Genomic DNA, 21,903 nt, shown 5'->3' with positions numbered 1-21,903 from the left:
AGAGCTCAGCAATCTACAGTGCCAGGGTTAGGAAAAGAACCCTGACCATCTACTATACCAAATGTCACCAGGAGAAAGGTACACCTTTAAAATCATAGAATCATAGAATAATAGGACTGGAAGGGACCTCGAGAGGTCATCGAGTCCAGCCCCCCGCCCTCAAGGCAGGGGAAATGAACTGGCATAAAATGAACTGATTTATATTTAAGAAAGCCTGGGTCCTGCCCATTCATCATTCTGAGCAGCAGGATGTGCAAGCTTGTTTCATTCAGACTGCATAAGCAAGGTTAAGTGCTGAACAAAATCCATGACAAGGAGAAGCAATAAACCACAAGTCTCCTGCACACTGACTCTCTCATGCCCAAGTGCATCCAGTAAAGAGGGGAGGGACATGGGTGGAAATCTCATGTAACTCATAAGCCATGGGCTAAACATAATCCTCACCATATTAATGAGGCTTCTAGAATATATCTGCATTGTAAATAGATACTCCCATGCGGCTTGGGGTAACTAGCGCAGGCTAAGGGGTAGTTTAATTGCAGTAGAGATATACAGGCTTGGGATGGAGCCAGGAGTTCTATGACCCTGCAAGGTGGGAGGGTCACAGTGCAGCCTAAGCCCAAATGTCTACACCCCAATTAAACAGACCTTTAGCTCCAGCTCTGCAGCATGGAGTCAGCCAGTACATGCCTGCCACCTATGTCTAACTGTAGACAGATCCTCAGTTACACAATCCTTCTTAGGCTTTGCCCCCAGCTAGTAGCTACTGGCCAGCAGTCATTTGGTAGCTTCATTGTATCTTCATCTATTCGTGATCATGTTCCCCTGTATTCCCTATCCTCCTCACCATGCTTTATATAGACCGCTTTCCCCCTTCATTGGAAGGATCAAGCCCTAAACATTTTGGAATGCTGAAAAACATGAACAACTTTTCAAAAGACTAGCTAAGAAGCTAATTTGAGATGGACTTCAGGGCCCTCTAGTGGTTTCGTACTGATGAAATTACAGAGCAAAATAGACAGAAAGGAAAACTATCCATCCAAAAGGCTTTGTAAAAGCCTATTAGAGACTTCCACCACCACCATCCCACTACACACACACACCAAATCACAGAGTGGCAAGATAGCTGCTCCTTGGCTATTACTGCAATTGCAACTTTATAGTAGACTGTTTTCTTGCATTCTTCTTCCAATCCACCCAATTTCCAGAGCATCTAAGCAGCAACTTGTCTCCCATCAACATTTTCCTATACTCCAAAAATCATATTTAAATCTCAGTTACAACAGTAGATTGTGTGTCCTGTGTGACTCCACTTCAGTAGAGTTTTACACTAGAAACTGGACATTTATGTTGCTGGCTCACAGAACACTGCTAGTGGGCCTTGCAAAAGTGTTCAATGTTATCCTAACTTCTCTCATTCAAATTAGCTTTAGTATTACCAACCCCAGGGGAGCTGACAGCCTCTGGAGGCCCCTTGGCAAGGTGGAGGGAGAGCCAGCTCTGCAATCCCAGTAGGGCCAGGGACTCAAGTCCAAGGGGTGGGGCCCTGGGCACCAGGGGTGTGACCAGGGAAGCCAGCCCTCCATGCCTCACAGAGAGCAGCATATATGCCCCACAAGCTCTCAGACCCACACAGAGCCTATGGTGTGGCACTCCGATGGCAATTTGAAGGGCTCGGGGCTCAAACCTCAAACAGTAGCAGCAGCAGCAACCAAGAACCCGGGGCCCTTTCAACTCTCCAGACCCCAGAGCAACTCCCCCTTTTGCCCCCACACCTGTCAGCAGTCCTGGCCAACCGCAAACATTCACAAAATTATAGGTCTGCCTTCTCTCCAAAATCATAAGTTGTGTTTAAAAATATTATTTTTTAAATTATGTGTTGGGTTCTTTTTATTTGTCTTCCTGCTTTGGAGCCCTTAGGAGCAGTTGGGTCATTTTTTAAACTTTTTTTCTACATCCCAAGTGTTAGGAACTTACCTTTATTTATGTCAGAATCACAGTTTTCATTTTAATCACCTAATTCTAGGACCTGAGGCTTTAAGAAAAACACCAACTCACACAAGACACTCAAAAAAACACTGGCAACCTGTATGAAACAAGTGACCAGCATAAAATTAAAGATACAAGGAGAATAATTTTTCTAATCAGTGCAGAGCAGAGCAGAGCAGAGCAGAAGAATGACATCTCGTGTCTTGCTCTCCACATTCCTGTTAATGCATCCTTGAATCATGCTTGCTTTTTTTGCAACATGTCACACTGTTGACTCATATTTAGTTTATGACCCACTATGACCCCTAGATACCTTTCTGTGGTACTCCCTCTCAACAATCTGTATGTGTGAAACTGATTGTTCCTTCCTAAGTGGAATACTTTGCATTTGTCCTTATTAAACTTCATCCTGTTCACCTCAGATCATTTCTCCAGCTTATCCAGATGATTTTGAATTATGACCCTATCCTCCAAACCACTTGCAACCCCTCCCAGTTTGATATCATCTGCAAACTTAATAAGCGTACTCTCTATGACAATATCTAAATCATTGATATTGAACAGAATCGGTCCCAAAACAGACCACTGTGGACCCCACTTGTTATGCCTTTCCAGCATGACTCTAAGCCATTAATAACTATTCTCTGAGAATGGTTAGCCAGCCAGTTATGCATCCACCTTACAGTAGCCCCATCTATGTAGTATTTCCTACCTAGGATAAACCTAAGGTGGCTTAGGTCTATCTTTGCTCCTCATCCCCAATACAGTCCTTCCTTGAGCCCAGCTGGAATGGAGAATTTCGTCGGTCCCACAATTCAAGTAACTTTCTTTCAGACAGCAATCTTAATGAGCAAACCCCTGTTCTGTAATATTAAATCAAGTCTCTGTTTATATTTGCATTTTCTCAATTACTACGCTTTAGGAAAATATTGTTAGTGTCACATGTCCCAAATATTTAAAAAAGTGATTGGCCAATACATTTGTTACTACAAATAAATAAGGCATGTACAGTGCATAGAGCAGTGTAGGGTACTAATGACAGTGATCAATCAGTGCCCATTAAAATATGTATCATTTTCTGCAGGACTCTGGCATCCGTTTGGACTCCAAATGCAACTGCCCTATTGGCTGATACCTTACAATCTCCTGACAGTGACTGTTCTCCTCTTCGACATCTAAAAGGAACTGAATCATGATGTGGGAAAAGCACACTGTAAGGGCATGTCTACACTATGTGGAAGATAGATGCTGCCACATTTGATATTTCAGGGTTCGATTTAGAAGGTATAGTATAGACTGCTAAATCGAACTCAAAGGGAGCCCCTATTGGTGCCAGTACTCCTCCTCCTCATGAGAAGTAAGGGAAGCCGATGGGAGTTTTTGCTCCTATTGGCCTCCCGCTGTAAGGCCAGCATAGAAACACAATGTAAGATACGTTGATTCCAGTTATGTAAGTTATGTAGCTGGAGTTGTGTATCTTACTTCAACTTCTGATGTAGTATAGACCAGGTCTAAGAGTCTAAATGGATTACAATTAAGTGGAATAGACAACATTTTACATTCCTCTTGCATTGACAAGGGAAGAAATGAATTTGTGGGATATCATAGGAAATGGCGAGTTAGTTGGCATCTGAACTTGCTGCATTTTCTTTTTCAATCACCCATTCCATGACAATGTTTTTGGTGAGTACCTGTAGCAATTTATAACATTATTTTAAGGGCTTCATCTGGATCATGCTTCAAGTAAAATTATTTCCATTTGCCTGTGATCTGACACCACACTGTGTTGTATTTTTTCTGAGTCCCTATTATCCTTGTTATATTCGTTGCCAATTTCAGGAAGAGATGCTGTGATAATTGCTCTAATTGAAAACCTCCAAATGATGTCAATTATTGTTATTTCTCAAAAGTGAATGTCTGTACAGTGATATTTAAAACCAAGATGATTAAAATAATGAAGAGGAGGAAAGAAAACTTATTTTAGAAAATATTCGAGACAAAACATGTACATGTCTCTCCATAATGTCTATCATGGGTATTTTCAGACTGATAGAAAACCCATGGAATGGCAATGGACAGTCTCCTATTTATTTCAGCATTATGGTCTTCCAAAACATCTAGTCAAACCACTGTCACTAACAGGTTATCTGACTGTTTGAATCATTGTCTGATGATTGTCTCTATGACATTTTCTATGGTCAGAAAAGCTAAAACATTGATATTCTACAATGCTGAAAGTATGCTGCTTAGTTACAGAACATGAGCATATTAAAATGCTTTCCTGAAAACCTTTGATCAGTTTGCAACTGCCATCAAAACAGTAAACAAAATGCTATGATATATCAAGATTGGCAGGAAAATAACAACTAAAACATTAGCCTCATCTTGAATAGTTTGCACAAAACCGACAACCTCACCTTCAAATGAGTTCAGGTGATTATAGAAGGTATCTAGAAATGGACAACATTAAATAATTAGAGGCATAGAAAGATTTCTGCATGAAGGGAGACTGAAACCACTAAGACTTTAGGGAGAAAAGAAAAAGGGGAGACTTCATCCAGATATTGAAAATAATGAACAGAAGAGAGAAAGTAAACTGGATTCTCCTGTTTGCTCGCTTTCATAATACAAGAAGAAGGGGATTTCTAAAGAAAAACAACTTTAAATGGACACAGTGAAATGCTTTTTATGCCCTGCATGATTAAATGGCAGAACCAATTGCCACAAGATATAATTGGCACTGAGAGCTTAGCAGGATTTTTTTAAATTAGCTATTGATAATGAAAACAGCTAAAAGTACATTAGAGAAGGTTATATAAATATGGGATATATAAACACTCATGTTTCAGAAATGAACCAATCATTCATTGAAGAAACCACCTTTCTGGACAGGGACAGTTTTTTTCCATACTGTCTACTATTGGATTTCACACACTTTCCTGCAGATCATTGTCAAAGTGTAGGGAATGACATAGGACAGACCCTCTGGTCTCACGCAGAAAGGAATCTTGACCCCAACAAAGCAAAGTACTTGAGCACATGTCTACAAAGATCAGAGGTATTTACATGGCCCCATTACCATTGTAGCCAGGCTCCTGCTAATCTTTCAGGCTGAGTCTAGACTGGCAAGATTTTGCGCAAATACTTTTAACGGAAAAGTTTTTCCGTTAAAAGTATTTCCGCAAGAGAGCGTCTACACTGGGGCGGATGCTTTTGCTTCCATGCCAGTGTAGACTCTCTCTTGTGCAAGAAAGCTCTGTTGGCCATTTTAGCCATCGGGCTTTCTTGTGCAAGAAATTAACCTTGCTGTCTACACTGGCCCTCTTGCGCAAGAATACTTGTGCAAGAGGGATTATCCCTGAACAGGAGCATCAGAGTATTTGCACAAGAACCACTGATTTTGTACAGTACAAGGTCAGTGTTTTTGCGCAAATACTCATGGCCAGTGTAGACAGGCGGCAAGATTTTGCGCAAAAGTGGGCACTTTTGCGCAAAATCTTGCCAGTCTAGATGCAGCCTCAATGTTTATCCTCATAACACCCCTGTGAAAGTAGCAAAGAGCTATTATTCCCATTTTATACATTGGCAACTGAGGCAGAGAGAGAGAGAGAGACTAAGGCCTGAATGCCCAAAAGGAGGCAAGCATTGTCATGCTCAGAATCACAGTGTCTAACTTCTAGGCTCCTGGAAAAATCACTGTGATACACAAGGCTTGAATTAGGTGCCTACGTTCCTATACAGTGTACAGAGAGAGATCATACATTGATTCACAAGGCACAGTATGCTAGGCAAGGAATCACTTCATTTAGTTAGTGGGAGATGCCAATTAGAGGGACATGCGCTAAACCTCACTCCAGTACTGATATCTGCTTAGCAAGAAATGTTGAGAATCCTTCATTCTCTCCAGTGGGAGCAGTTACACTGTGAATAAAAAATGAAATAGTCAATGGATCAGGGGGACTTGATTCTGGGTCTCATAGCTCTTGCTTTTGCTCTGGCACAAATGACTCCCAAGAGAAAAGAGACTAAGGCTACGTCTACACTCCCTCTTTTTTGCGGAAGAGGCAATGCAAATGAAGCATTCATTAGCAACTTCTCACACTTCATTTGCATATTATCTTCAGATGCTTTTTGTGGAAAAGGTTTTTGCACAAAAAAAGCAGTGTAGACATGTCCGTTTTGTGCAAAAAAACCCTTTTGCACAAAACCTTAAAAAATGAGGTACACAGGTTCTTGTGCAAAAGGTTTCTTTTGCACAAAATGGATGCATCTACACTGCTATTTTTTGTGCAAAAACCTCTCCTGCAAAAAGAATCTGAAGAGAATATGCAAATGAAGCATGAGAAGTTGCTAATGAATGCTTCATTTGCATTGCCTCTTCCGCAAAAAAGAGGCAGTGTAGACATAGCCTAAGAGAGGTCAGTGCACTCACTCAAAATGAGGAAGACCCAGGATCCAGCCCCCTGCTCCAACATGCTAATTATTTTTCACAGCACAAGTCATGGCATGTATTTTAGAGGTAGCAGATCCCTGTTCAACTCTCTTCTCACCAGCAAACAGAGGGATGAGGGACTTGACTGGGGTTTCCTACAGAGACACGTGAGTGCCCTAACCACTGGGCAAAAAGTTATGAGTGAAGACGTCCTCCTTCCCAAGCTTCCTGGGCTCTTTTGTGTGAATTTGCCTAAGGGGCTAAATCCAGTGGGTAAGTGAGATGTCTGAATGACTGTCTTCCCCTGGTCTGTGAACTGCTGTAGGACTAAGGCAGGTACCTATGAGAAGACAGGAGTGTGAATGCCCACAGGCAGAGGCATAGAATCATAGAATACTAGGACTGGAAGGGACCTCGAGAGGTCATCGAGTCCAGTCCCCTGCCCCCATGGCAGGACCAAATACTGTCTAGACCATCCCTGATAGACATTTATCTAACCTACTCTTAAATATCTCCACAGATGGAGATTCCACAACCTCCCAACTGGGCAATTTATTCCAGTGTTTGACCACCCTGACAGTTAGGAACTTTTTCCTAATGTCCAACCTAAACCTCCCTTACTGCAGTTTAAGCCCATTGCTTCTTGCTCTATCCTCAGAGGCCAAGATGAACAAGTTTTCTCCCTCCTCCTTATGACACCCTTTTAGATACCTGAAAATGGCTATCATGCCCCCCCCCCCCCCAGTCTTCTCTTTTCTAAACTAAACAAACCCAATTCTTTCAGCCTTCCCTCATAGGTCATGTTCTCTAGACCTTTAATCATTCTCGTTGCTCTTCTCTGGACCCTTTCCAATTTCTCCACATCTTTCTTGAAATGCGGTGCCTAGAACTGGACACAATATTCCAACTGAGGCCTAACCAGCGCAGAGTACAGCAGAAGAATGACTTCTCATGTCTTGCTCACAACACACCTGTTAATGCATCTCAGAATCATGTTTGCTTTTTTTGCAACAGCATCACACTGCTGTCTCATATTCAGCTTGTGGTCCACTATAACCCCTAGATCCCTTTCTGCCGTACTCCTTCCCAGACAGTCGCTTCCCATTCTGTATGTGTGAAACTGATTGTTCCTTCCTAAGTGGAGCACTTTACAATTGTCTTTATTAAACTTCATCCTGTTTACCTCAGACCATTTCTCCAATTTGTCCAGATCATTTTGAATTATGACCCTATCCTCCAGAGCAGTCGCAACCCCTCCCAGCTTGGTATCATCTGCAAACTTAATAAGCGTACTTTCTATGCCAATATCTAAATTGTTGATGAAGATATTGAACGACCGGTCCCAAAACAGACTCCTGCAGAACTCCACTTGTTATATCTTTCCAGCAGGATTGTGAACCATTAATAACTACTCTCTGAGTGCGGTTATCCAGCCAGTCATGCACCCACCTTATAGTAGCCCCATCTAAGTTGTATTTGCCTAGTTTATTGATGAGAATATCATGTGAGACCGTATCAAATGCCTTACTAAAGTCTAGGTATACCACATCCACCACTTCTCCCTTATCCACAAGACTCGTTATCCTATCAAAGAAAGCTATCAGATTGGTTTGACATGATTTATTCTTTACAAATCCATGCTGGCTGTTCCCTATCACCTTGCCATAGGTGATAAGTGCCTAGAGAACTTTTAATGCAAAAAAACAGTTGTGGAGTAAGTTAAGGAACCCATAAGATTTCAGCAGGAGTTTGTGCATCAATTAGTCCCAAAACTAAAACTCAGGCATCTAACTCCTTTTCTGCATTCCGTGACTTATCCACATTCACACAGAGTATTTTTAGCATACATGAATTGAGCGTGTGTATCCATGTCCCAAGAGCATCCTAGCCATTGGCCCATCCTCTCTCTCTTATAGCATGCACATTAACTTAATTTTAAGCTTATAAAATACTCCTATTTGAAGTAACTGAAAATATACAAGCAATTAAGGACCTGGATGAATCCAGGTCTACAGTACAGTGTTTCTCCTCATGCTCTAGCAGGCTACACTTTCTGCCCACAGTAAAACCTGTCTTTATTCACAGCATGTGCCTATTTATGTAATGTGGTTTACCATCCTGTTACTCTGCATTACTGTTAGAAAAAACACAGGAGTCCCATTTGGGGATTTTTCTCTCCAATCATCTGTCAGTCATACTAAGCCTGAGGCATGTTGCTGAACCCTCACAACTAAATCATATTCATTGTGAGGTAAAAAAGGAAAGAGTTGACTCTTTGTCCAAGTACACTGACAAGCATACATTCTCACTGACTTTTCAGCTCAAATGTCCATGTTTTCTTCAAATGTGTTCCTCAGAGGAAGCTTGGTCATTTCCTTGAGGAGATCAAAAAACAAGCCTCACAGGTGGCTAACAAAAACCTTGCAGGATTGTATGTTAAACCAGGTCTGTGGAGTTAGGAAGAAAACTATAGATGAGGATTTCAAATGAGTATCTGCAATACAAACATCTGAAAATAACAATACTACAAATTCTATCTTGTGCCAAGAATACAGACTGAAGCTGAGAGATTAGAAGCCTGAATGTGTGGCTAAAAATATCAGTACAGCTGGGAGGGTATTAAAGTTCATTATGCTTCTTTTGAAACAGATGGAGCATAAGCAGTATTGGAACTATTTTTTTTTTTTTGAAAAATACTAAGCTATGCAACTCTAAATTAAAGACTAGGCACAACAACTCATTCAATATTTGTTTATTTCAGGAACCAAACATATTTGGATAGACAAGTATAGAAAAAATGTGAAGCCATTTATTTAGGAACTTATCTTTGCTCTTATGAATAGTCCCAGTGCTGAATCCACAAAGAGTACTTTCAATGTTGCAGTGCCTAACTTTAGGCATTGTAACTTATGTTAAGTAGAAATGAGGTTTTGACCTAAATGTAAAGGTATATGGGAAAAGGAGGTTCCTTATGTAATGTAACCCTTCTGCCAGGTAGGGCCAGCAGCAGCCAGGGCAGAGTTAAATATCTAGGGATTGCTTTCCATCCATCCAACACAGAACTGGCTCAAGCCCCCACCCAGTAACCTGGGAAATTCACACACCACCCCTGGGTGCCTCTGAGAGGCAATGCTTCCCCACTCACAAGCACAGAGTCTGAGTGTAGAAATGAAACCTTTAATAAAAGGGGAGGGAAGTAGTGTGGCATTCATTTGGGAAAACACCACAAACAGAGGCTTTAGAAGGGTAGCTAAGTTAGTCTGTAACTGGAAAAACTTAAAAAAACAACAAATAGCCTAGCAGCACCTTAAAAAGTAACAAAACATGGAGATGGTATCACGAGCTTTCATGGGCACAACCCACTTCTTCAGACGAATGGCATTTTAAAAGTCCAGATCCAAGAAGAAATAGGGGAGGGGAGGAGGAAGGAAGGGGGGAAAATGTGAATTAACGTGTTCGAGTTACAAGAAGATGATAAGAGCAATTTGCACCTTCTCTAAGTACCCATTGTTTAGTTGGTTAAGTCATTAGGATGTGTAAGGTAATGTGCTAGGGACATTGGCTGGCTAGCACACTACCACTTTCCCCCCTTTCTCCCTGCCCCTTCCCTATTTATTCTTGGATCTGGACTTTGAATACTCCAGTCATCTAAAGAAGTGGGTTATGCCCACGAAAGCTTTAGAAATGGACAGGAAGAATGTTGGGAACATCTATGTAGTGACTGACTGGCTCTTGCACAAAAGGGGGTTTTTGTGCAAAAAGGGGCCATCTACACAGCGCTTTTTTGCGCAAAAACCTCTTGTGCAAAACGGATCCAAGGAGGAAATACAAATGAGAGCATGACATATGTAAATGAGCACTCCATTTGCATTTCCTCTTGTGGAAGAGGCTTGTAGTATAGACGTAGCGTAAGAGAAAAGCTGCAGGATGCCTATTGCTTGGCCACAGCTGCTGCTTGCAAGAATTCGGATTATAACCAACACTGATATGATGCAAGAGTGCATCTGCAGGAGCTCCAGCCAGGGATAGAGTTATGCTGTGAAATTTGGATGTTGCTAGCAAGCACAAGATTGCTGACAGATGAAAAGAAATACCTTACCTGGTGGTGGAAAAGCTTAGAGATCTGCCAGCCTACAAGATTAAACCTGAGACGGAGTCAGGACAAATGAAGACAGTGCATCAAAACCCTCTACTGCCTGTGGGAGAATTGGTAGGTACTCCTTATGAAATAGACCATGACATGGGACCTGGGTGAAAAGGGAGTTCTGGGCCAAATCCATCACCCAACACATGCAGTGGGCCCTTTGCCACTCCCTTTACCTAGCATGTCACATAAAAGTCATATGTGGGTGCTGCAGCTTAGCAGACCTAGGATGGAAGTTTCCATCCCTGCTGTACCCAGCTTAGCATAGCTTGGGACGCTCAAGCCCAGACAGCAGCTAGGCTTTATCAGCTCTAACCCATGCCTTGAGCTGGGAAACTACTGAGCAGTAAACAAGTTTGACCATGGTCTCAGCCCATAAGAGTGATAAGAATGGCATTGAGCCAGATATGTGCACACCCGGTAAACAACTGGGCTGTGTCTACACTGGCCCCTTGTTCGGAAGAGGCATGCTAATTTCTAACTTTGGAATAGGGAAATCCGCGGGGGATTTAAACATGTCCGCCGCTTTTTTTCCGGCTTGGGGAAAAGCCGGAAAAGAGCGTCCAGACTGGTGCGATCCTCCGGAATAAAGCCCTTTTCCGGAGGATCTCTTATAAGATCTTATGAATAGATTTCCCTATTCCAAAGTTAGAAATTAGCATGCCTCTTCCGAAGAAGGGGCAAGAGTAAACGTAGCCCTGTAGTATAACTAGTGTAGGGAATCTCGTGTCCAGTGAGTTCCACCAGAGACCTGAACCTTGGAAGGTGCCCTGGGTCCCCCAGCTGGAGCCATGTCCACTGCAGCCTGGTGCGAGGTGACTGGAACGGGACTCCCTGCAGACCTGAAGAGGTGTAAGCATTTCCAAGTGCCTGTTGCTCACTTATATGCATTGCTTTGCCTATGCTAATTATTTGGATTAGTTTGTAGTAGCTGTGTATTTGGTAGTATTAAGCCTGTTATGGTAGTGATGTAGTGAGATTTGTATTTTGTAGTAGTTGTGTAACCATTTGGCAGCATTAAGCCTGTACTTGTAGTGAGATTAATAAAAGCAACTATCTATCCCTAATCGACTCTACCTTGAAGTGAATCCACAACCCTTTTGGGCCCTGGCCCTGTGACTTCACACAGAATATCTGAAAATAAATCTGAAAAGGAAGATGCTCCCGTGGAGTATCCTAGAATGGAGACCAGATTTTGAACTCCATCAGCTAAGTATGGGGAGAGCTCCATTTCTTCAGCTCTAAATCCTATGGCAGAAGTATTTAAACCCATGGAAGGCAATCCTCTGTCCACAACAAGACCAACCTGGGATGATGAACTTGCCCCACTAATGTTCCCAGACCTTCTGGAAGACAAACTGACCTGTGAAGATGCATCTAGGTTGGTGGACAGAGGGGATGTTCAAGTGGGAGGTGTCCCTGGTGCCTTGGACATCCCAGCATTTCAGCAAGAGATGCAAGGGCCTGTGACTGTAGAGAAGGTACCTTCAAGAGAACCCTCATCACTCACTACAAGTCCCAACAGCTCCTGCTGTGCCCATAGGCATGATAGGATTATAAGGTCAGTAAACAGGCTAACTTACAATGCACCGGGAGTGGCTAGTGAGGACATGATACACACACATAGTAGGTTTCCTCAGATCCTTTGAGGAGAACTCGTGCAGTTGGTATAATCAGGAAAGTTTCCCTCTTCTGTGCCAGGTTAAGCACAGACTTTCTTCTTTTGTATTTCCCCAATAATTACAGACATTGCAATTAGTATTAACACAATTTGTGACCCAACACCAGCCAAGTTGATAACAATGAGCAAAACACCATTATAACAGCCAAATATCCAACACATCCAAGTGAAGCAGGGGCAAACTGTATTTACATAAACAAATCCAGGATTTCTTTCCCATTCCAGCTGGCGGTAATGGAAGCATTGATCCAGACCCTGCTTACAGTAAGAAAAGTTAGAAATAAGCTGGAGAAAGTAAGATGGGAAAACTGAAGTTAGCAAAGACATGACTCGAGATTATGCTGTGGCTATGTTTTGGATTTAGCTGTTTTTTAAAAAGTAGACCATTTTAAGAATTGTGAATGCTTTATTAAAAGTGATATCTAGACGGATAGTATTAGAAGGACATGTATTACAAAGATGCTGATGCTAATTTAAATAAAGTGTTAATATAAAAAATCATCAAGAAGATAGTAGAAATGTGAAGATGATAATTAGTGTACTAACTAACATTAAAAATACTAATAACTATAAAAATAGTTTCAGAGGGATAGCAGAGTTAGTTAGAGGAAAAACTTAAAAAATAACAAATAGTTTAGTAGCACTTTAAAGACTAACAAAATATGTTAAAAAAAAAAAGAAGAACTCCAATTAATATCAACGGGATACCAAGAGATTCAAGGATAATCAGGCAGATCAGCCATTGTTACACTATTGCATCTTTGAGTTTATGTATAATTGTAGAATTGTATGAGTGGTAACTACATGCCTGTTTGCTTAACTCATCATTTTTCTTTTGAATAAAGCTTGGTTTTTATCATTGAACGTGTCATCCACTGTTCATTTACTAAAACATTTTCTGTAACTGATGTAGAGGCTTGAACCTGAAAGCTAAACTGGGTTTTATTGCTCCTTTATCTTTAACTACTTAATATTAATTGGGAACATCTCAATATGAAGTTTTAAAAGGTTGTAGTGCCCAGCCACCAAGCCTACTCTACAGCCCCCAATTTTCTATTCAATGAATGGGATGAGTTAAGCTTCAGAAGGAGAGAGATTTATAAAAGCCAGCACGAGAAGCTGCTTAAACTAGCCAATAGAAAATGCTAAGGGTGGGACTTAGGTCTTTCCCTTCATAGGTAGTTAGGCGCCTCTCTCCACTTGGGATGCACAGCTATGTATCCTCTGCGGGAATTAGGTGCCTGCACCAGGGCAGTCATTTCTCACAAAAGATGCTGACTCTGCTGCCTCACACTTTACAGCCTATGGAGCCCAGTTGTTGCAGAACTCACCCACCATGGGGAAGACCCTTGTTTAAATCCCCCCGTTACATGATTCAAGAGAGGAATTTGAAACTTGCTCTCCTATATCCCACCTGAGTGCCCCAACCATGCGTTACAGGAGATTTTAGGGTAAAGGAAGGTTCCTCAATCTATCAACTTTGTACAGCTACTTAAATATTCTCTGGCATAGGGATAGGCTGGATCTGTGTCTCCTAAGAAAACGTATTAACCACAACACTATAGAACCATTCCCATTCTGTCACTGACTCCATGACTATTTCTGTATTTCATTGAAATTGGAACCACTTCCACAGGAGACCATAAGAACAGTTTACCAGAGACAATGACATAGCTCAGGGCACTCACCAAGGACTGGGAGGCCCTGGGTTCAAAGCTCTGCTTTGAATTAGGCCAAAGGAGGATTATGAACATAGATTTCTAACATCCTAGGAGAGATTTCTCTTCAGGAGGGTAAAGGAGCTGTCCTATTACAATTGTTTTGTGCAGGGTCCTGCCTGGTAGGTGCTCTTTGAGAGCATAAACCAGATTAGGCCCTGCAGGCAAGGTAGGTTGGAAAGACCTAGTTTCAGTAACCTCCTTGGATTAGGCATAGATGAGGTACTGGGAGTCAGGACTGAGGTGCTTTGCACATGTCCACCAGCAGTTACCACTCATACAATTCTACAATTATACATAAACTCAAAGATGCAATAGTGTAACAATGGCTGATCTGCCTGATTATCCTTGAATCTCTTGGTATCCCGTTGATATTAATTGGAGTTCTTCTTTTTTTTAACATATTTTGTTAGTCTTTAAAGTGCTACTAAACTATTTGTTATTTTTAAAGTTTTTCCTCTAACTAACTCTGCTATGGCTATATGCCTATAGGGTTAGGTAACAACTGGTCAAAATTTTGGACTTAGAGGTCCACAGTGGCAGTTGGGTCCATAAATCCCAAGACCTTAATTACTCAGTAGCTCTCTTGAAACATTAACAAATATCTTTCATTTTTCCTTTATGAAATGTTTCCCTGACTCAGAACTTCCCTATCAGCCTTGCAGGGTGATTTAGGGTTTGATCATGAAGGATATTTTGATTAAATTTGGAAAGAGAAACTAAATGTTAGTTTGGCAGAATATCAGGAAAAACTTTCTAATAATGAAATTTTTGACTGCAAAACAGTCTCTCATGGGAAATTGTAGGAACAAGCAGTAGGCAGAATAAAACACTGATACATGTGGGGAACATTTGGAGCTGTGGAATAAACAATGCAATGTTTTTTCCCCATGTTGATGATGCAGTGATTACAATTCCAAATCTGGCTACGGCCCAGTGACACATAAGTATGTGATCCCCAAAGGGACTGTAACAGGCATCATGAGAAACCCAGCTACAGAAAAATGAACAGAATGTTTTTGTCTTGAAGCCATGAGAAAAAGTTCTTAAAGCTAGAGCTGGCAAATCTAGCTAAGGCAGGGGTGGTCAAGAGGCAGCTAGTGGGCTGAATCCAGCCCTCTAAGCTGTCAGATCTGGCCCACAGCCACCTTGCTGGTGTACCTTATTACAGAGCAGGGGCAGTGGCTTTAAACAGCAGGCTACTAATTGCTCTGCAAGCTGGGCAGGGAGGAGAAAGTTTTATGCGCTATCCCCGGCCCATAGCAAAATCTCCAAGCTCCCATTGGCCAGTTTCTGGATAATAGGAGCTGAGAAATTTTGCTGAAGTCAGGGGAAACAAATGAAACTTCCTCACTCCCTCTCTCTCCCCTCCCTCCCAGTGCTGGAGCAGAGGCACATGGAGCAGCCCAAAAGTAGAGTCTGTAGACCTGCTGGCTGGGAGCAATTAAGGTAAGCACCTCCCAGCCCATTCGTCTCTCTCCTGCCAACTATCTGCCCCAGGCCGCTACCCAAACCCTTTGTATCCCCTCTCCTCATCTCTTTCAGGTCACAACTCCCTCCCAGCCCCTGCACCCCCTCCTGCACCCTTCCCCAGGTCAGAATCCTTTCCTGCACACATACCCCTTCCTGACCCTGCATCCCATTCCCCTGCCCCAAGTCACAATCCAAACCCTCTGCAGCCCCTTTTCCCAGGTCACAACTCCCTCCCAGACCCTGTACGCCCTCGTACATCCCTCCTCCAAACCAGAATTCTCTCCTGCACCCATAACCCCTCCTGAACCCTGCACCCCAAGCCTCTGCCCCAGATTATAACCCCCTTCACCCAAACTCCCTCCTGCACCCCAGTCCTCTATCCCAAGCTCCCTTCTATGCCCTACCCACTGTCCGAGAACCCATGCCACCTCCACAGAAGTGCAGCCCTTGACCACTTACCAAAATCTTGGAGTGGCCTCCCCATTAAAAATTATTGCCCACCCCTGAGCTAAGGGCAACACTGGGGAGCGTGGAGTCCTCTCTGTGTTCCCTGGAGTGGGTACAGAACTCAGGGATTTTTCAGACGATCATTACAGATTAAACTAACCACATTTTCTTCCTACTTGCACTACTAGAATGAGCTCACTGAGCTCCAAATCTTGCTCCTACAGCCAGGCTGAGCAACTCCATGACTGCGCATTAGTGGGACAGATAGAAGAACTGCAGCCTGACTAATCTCCCCCTCACCAGGCTAACGACTAAATAGTCTCTTCCCATTTTCATCCTCTCCCCTTCAGCCTTGTGAGACATAAAAGCTGCATAATGGCATTTTCTCCATTCTGCCTCCAAAGAAATACTGAACAGAGAACCACTTGGAAAAGGTTCAGAAAAGGGCAACAAAAATTATTAGGAGTTTGGAACGGGTCCCATATGAAGAGAGATTAAAAGACTTGAACTTTTCAGGTTAGAAAAGAGGAGACTAGGTGGGGAATATGATAGAGGTCTATAAAATCATGACTCGTGTAGAAATATTGAATAAGGGAAAGGTTTCCATAGTGTAAGAACTAGGGGTCACCAAATGAAATTAATAGGTAGCAAGTTTAAAACAAACAAAAGGAAGTTTTTCTTCACACAGTGCACAGTCAACCTGTGGAACTCCTTGCCAGAGGATGTATTGAAGACTAGAACTTTAACAGGGCTCAAAAAAGAGCTAGATAAATTCATGGCGTATAGGTCTCTCAATGGCTATTTAGCCAGGATGGATAGGAATGGTGACCCTAGCCTCTGTCTGGACATGGATGATAGGAGATGGATCATGGGAGGATTACCTGTTGTGTTCATTCCCTCTGGGGCATCTGGTATTGACCACTGTCAGCAGACAGGATACTGAGCTAGATGGACCTTTGGTCTGATCCAGTATGGCTATTCTTATGTTCTCCAGGAATATGGTTTATCTACTATATATTTTAGAGTTTATCTGTCTGTCTGTTTGTTCAAGAACTCCTCCTAAATGGAGCTAGGATTGCCAAATTCAGTAGGCAGCTTCATCTTATCACAACTTAAAGCAATGTAAGGATTTGACTGTGCCAGGAAAATGATATATGCCTGAACTAGGATTTCATCTCATAAACCATACAGAAAATAAAATCACCAGGCTGGTGAAAGGAGGTGTCTGGGGTTGCAACCCCACTTTCCAGGACTGCTCTAGGCCTGAGCCTCCAGCTCCCAGGTGCCCTTTAGGGAGTGCGGGCAAGGGCTGAATCCCCCCAGGGGACATTGTTGGCTGTTCCCCTTCATCAGGGAGGGAGTGGAAAGTGCTTAGTTTGTTTCATTCCTCACTCTGGCTGAGGAGTGCAGGGAGCAAACAATCTGTGTACTTTTCTCTAGCTCCCTGACAGGGACAGGAAGGGGAAGATCAAGCAGCCCTGATACAAATCTCGGGGGGAGGGGAAGAGGCTTCTCCCCATCCACACACATCCACCCACATCCCTACACGTACACAGAGTGCACTTCCTGGAGTCCTTCCTTACCCCCAACCCTGACTCCACATCCCAAACCCCCTGCCCTGGCCCCTCCTAAAGGACCCGAGTAAATATGCTAATAGCTATATAAAGAACAGGCTTCTCTTGCATGGGTTCCTAGCACTTAGCCCCAGCCAGCTTCCATGGAGCAGGATTGCCATCTCACGGGACTACAGATGTGAACACAATTTGGGCAATAGCACAACATGGGGGATGAATAGAAGGTGATTTGCTCTACCAAACACACACAATTTGGGTGTGATTTACCCAACTCATTTACTGATTGTTCAAAAGGGTCAGAAAGATCCTACACAACAGTCAAATCAACCTTTGCCATTACTGGTGACATTCAATGTTACAGTTAAAGCAACAGCCTAACTGAGAAGTGCCAGACTGAAACACCCACCCAATTTGATGCGTTTCTCACCACTTGAGCTATGATCAAAGGCTATGTTTACACTACAGGGTTTTGCGCAAAAACCTGTGGAGCATCCACACCTCAAGTGTGTTTTTGCGCAAGAAAATCTACAGTCAATTGACAGAACAGAGGGCTTTCTGTGGTGTAGGTATACCTCCTTCTATGAGGCATAACTCCTTTTTGTGCAAGAATTCTTGCACAAAAAGGTGTGTATGGATAGGCAACAGGGGTTTCTTGTGCAAAAAGAGCCTATCACAAAAAGCACAGGTGATCTGATGGCCGTTCTGTGAATGGCAATCAGAACTTTCCTGTGCAAGAGTATCCATGCAGTGTGGATGCTCTCTTGCACAAAAACACATCGCTTTTGCAATGTGCTTTTGAGGTGTGGACACACTTTTGCGCAAGAAGTTTTTGTGGAAGATCTCTCCCACAAAAAGCTTCTTGCACAAAAACCCTGGACTACATCTACACTGGCAAGATTTTGCGCAAATACTTTTAACGCAAGAGTTTTTGCATTAAAGTATTTGCGCAAGAGAGCGTCTACACTGGGATGTGCTTTTGCACAAGAGATGTGCTTTTGTGCAAGAGCATCTGTGCCAGTGTAGACGCTCTCTTGCGTAAGAAAGCTCCAATGGTCATTTTAGCCATCGGGCTTTCTTGCGCAAGAAATTCATATTGCCTGTCTACACTGGCCCCTTGCGCAAGAACAGTTGCGCAAGAGGGCTTTTTCCTGAGCGGGAGCATCATAGTTCTTGCGCAAGAAACACTGATTTCACACATTAGAACGTCAGTGTTCTTGCACAAGAACTCCCCACCAGTGTAGAAAGGCATGCGCAAAAGCAGCTGCTTTTGCGCAAAATCATGCCAATGTAGACATAGCCCTTCAGTGTAGACAAAGCCAAATAGTTGGTAACTGATTAAACTATATTAGAAAGATAATTCTTCCATTTCAAGGTGTTTAGGTCATCATAGCTACAGTACATTCAAGACACAACTTTTCATCAAGGGTGTGTCTAGACTACATGCCTCCTTCGACGGAGGCATGTAGATTAGCCAGATCGGAAGAGGGAAATGAAGCCGCGATTAAAATAATCGCGGCTTCATTTAAATTTAAATGGCTGCCCCGATCTGCCGATCAGCTGTTTGTCGGCAGATCGGGAGAGTCTGGACGCGATGCCCCGACAAAGAAGCCTTTCTTCATCGACACAGGTAAACCTGGTTTCACGAGGCTTACCTGTGTCGATGAAGAAAGGCTTCTTTGTCGGGGCATCGCGTCCAGACTCTCCCGATCTGCCGACAAACAGCTGATCGGCAGATCGGGGCAGCCATTTAAATTTAAATGAAGCCGCGATTATTTTAATCGCGGCTTCATTTCCCTCTTCCGATCTGGCTAATCTACATGCCTCCGTCGAAGGAGGCATGTAGTCTAGACACACCCTAAGGTATTTGGCCTGCAGATATGCCTCTTGCTTAGTGACTTCATCCATTATTAGTCTCCAAAGAAGAATAAAAGTGAAATTAGCTGATTTTCTCTCAACTTAATCCTGTAACACTCCATTAAAACAGAAATCCTTTATTAGTTTTTTTAAGCTTTGCCTCTGGTTATAGAAACATGTGAGATATTCCAGCCAGTCAGTTGGCAAATCAACAAGCCAATATTGATTGTAGTTAAATATAACTCTTTTTGCTACCCAGTAGGTTGTCACATGCTTTTTTACCCTCAAAGTACATGGCTGTTAATAAGTGTAGCCACTCCTGTCTTAGGGTATGTCTACACAGCAGACATTGCACAAAGACGTTATTCCGAAATAACATAGTCTGTGACTATACTACAAGCAGTTATTTTGACATAATGTTGAAATAATGGCAAACTGGAGGACTTCTTACTCTGACTCCTGTAACCCTCATTTTACGAGGAGTAAGGGAAGTTGGGAGAACAGTGCTCTACCTTGAAATAACTGGTGTGTAGACACACCAAAAGCTGAAATAAGCGATTTCAACTTAAGCTACGCAACTGATGTAGTTCAAGTTGCGTAGCTTATTTCGGCTTTAGGCCTGCTGTGTAGACGTGCCTGTACTGTTTTCTGTTCACTGAACCATAGCTATCATTCCAGCTCTGATAAGTGCTTGAAGTATTTTGCTTACAGACTCACTTATTCCATGAACACAACTATTAGTGAGTTGTATCTGAAATATGGATTGGATGACTCATTTGTTTTTGCATTTGTCAGGAACAGTGGCATGAACAGCGGTTATGAAACTTCAGCATTCTGATAAACACCTTACTCCTTCTAGGGATAAATAATCATTTATGAATTTGGGCAAATAATCTGATCTGTGGGATACTTGTGATTCAACAAAGGCAATGCAGCACCCTGGATTTAAAATAAATAATTCATAACCAGAACAACAAAAAATGTTAGAAAAAAAACCTAAAGAAAATACACATGTTCCTAAAGAACAACATAAAATTGCAGATAAAAGGAAAAGGAAATTTACATACAACTAGAGCAGGTCAGAAATTTCATAAATGTTGTCACTAAAATGTCAATCTTTTCAAAAAAAAATAAAAAGAAAGAATTTGTGACAAAAGCATTTCAATTTTAGGGATCTTTCCATTATTTGAAGTTTAATGGTTTTTTTAAAATTACGCTTTGGTTGTTCTTCAGATGTTTTTCTTCATTTTGTTTTTTTGCATCACCAGCTTTGACTGCTCAGTTGAGTCACATGATATCAATATATTGTTTTGGGAAATGAAGAAAATGAAGAAAGAAACACTAATGAAAACATATGATTTTGCTAAAATTTCCACAGGTCATTTTTGTTTGTTTGTTTGTTTGCTTGTTTGTTTTTCTGTTTGTATTAGTACTCAAGCTACATTAATTAGCACTGACAGAATCCTCCAAACATACTGGGTGAGTTCCTGACCCAAGTGAAGTCAGAAACATGTTAATGTATCCCAGAAACATTTTAAAGGCAACATACCATGGAGTAATGGTCACTTCAGTGCATACACTCAAGCATGATAAATTGAACTTCTAAGAGGCCTGGAAAATATTTTTTCTCCAGCTGCTTAAACTTCAATACATTTCAAAGAAGCAGAGTAAGTGTCGAGACAATATATTCTGAAACTTCCAGTTACTTCCATTCTCCATTCTGCTGCTGTTCAGCATGGTAATTAAACATGTGACCAGCCCCACTGAATCAATAGAACTGGTGTCATTTCTTGTATTGCCACATGCCCCAATCCGGGTATGTCTACACTGCACCCTAGTTCAAACTAGGGATGCAAATGCAGGCATTCGAAATAGTCAATGAAGTGGGAATTTAAATATCCCGCGCCTCATTAGAATGATCTCACCGGTGCGCTAGTTCGAATCACAGCTGATTTGAACCAGGAAGTGCGTGCCGGGACGCGTTAGTTCGAACCAAACCCCTTGGTTCGAACTAACGTTACTCTTCATTTTTTGAGGAGGTTTTGTTTGAACTAATGCGCCCCGGTGTGCACTTCATGGTTCAAATCAACTGTGATTCGAACTAGTGCGCCTGCGAGATCATGCTAATGATGCATGGGATATTTAAATCCCCGCTTCATTGACTATTTCGAATGCCTGCATTTGCATCCCTAGTTCGAACTAGGGTGCAAGTGTAGACATACCCTCAGAGAACAGGACCACATTGTGCTAAACCCAGTACAAACACAGAATCAAAAGATGGTCTTGCCCCAATCTAAGGGCTATAGTCCATAATCTACCATATATTTTAGAGAGTTTGTGGTCTGTGTGTCCGTCCAGCCATCTGTGAGTCCATTCATTCAAGAACTCCTCCAAAACGGTAAGAGCTAGGACCACCAAATTTGTTATGCAGCCTCCACTTATCATAACTTAAAGGAGGGGACAATGGGATGTGCTCAGAATGCAATTGTTTCACATCAAATAGAAAGGGAAGGGTGTGATACGAGGGAAAGTTATACTCAAAAAAGACCATGGGGGAAGCAAGCAGCCAGGTTTAGAGAGCAGCCATGGGC

At 42.3% G+C, this 21,903-nt stretch overlaps 1 long non-coding RNA gene across 1 annotated transcript in view; it reads right to left on the bottom strand.

The window, feature by feature from the left end:
* LOC112546340 (uncharacterized) overlaps positions 1-21,903 on the bottom strand; it is a 171,833-nt gene that overhangs the window by 91,348 nt on the left and 58,582 nt on the right. The gene's annotated exons all lie outside the window — the stretch shown is intronic.

Source organism: Pelodiscus sinensis, chromosome 1 (assembly GCF_049634645.1).
Source record: "Pelodiscus sinensis isolate JC-2024 chromosome 1, ASM4963464v1, whole genome shotgun sequence".
NCBI classification, from domain to species: Eukaryota; Metazoa; Chordata; order Testudines; family Trionychidae; genus Pelodiscus; species Pelodiscus sinensis.
The sequence above is the reverse complement of the archived record's forward strand: the minus strand, read 5'-3'. Positions and strand labels throughout refer to the sequence as shown.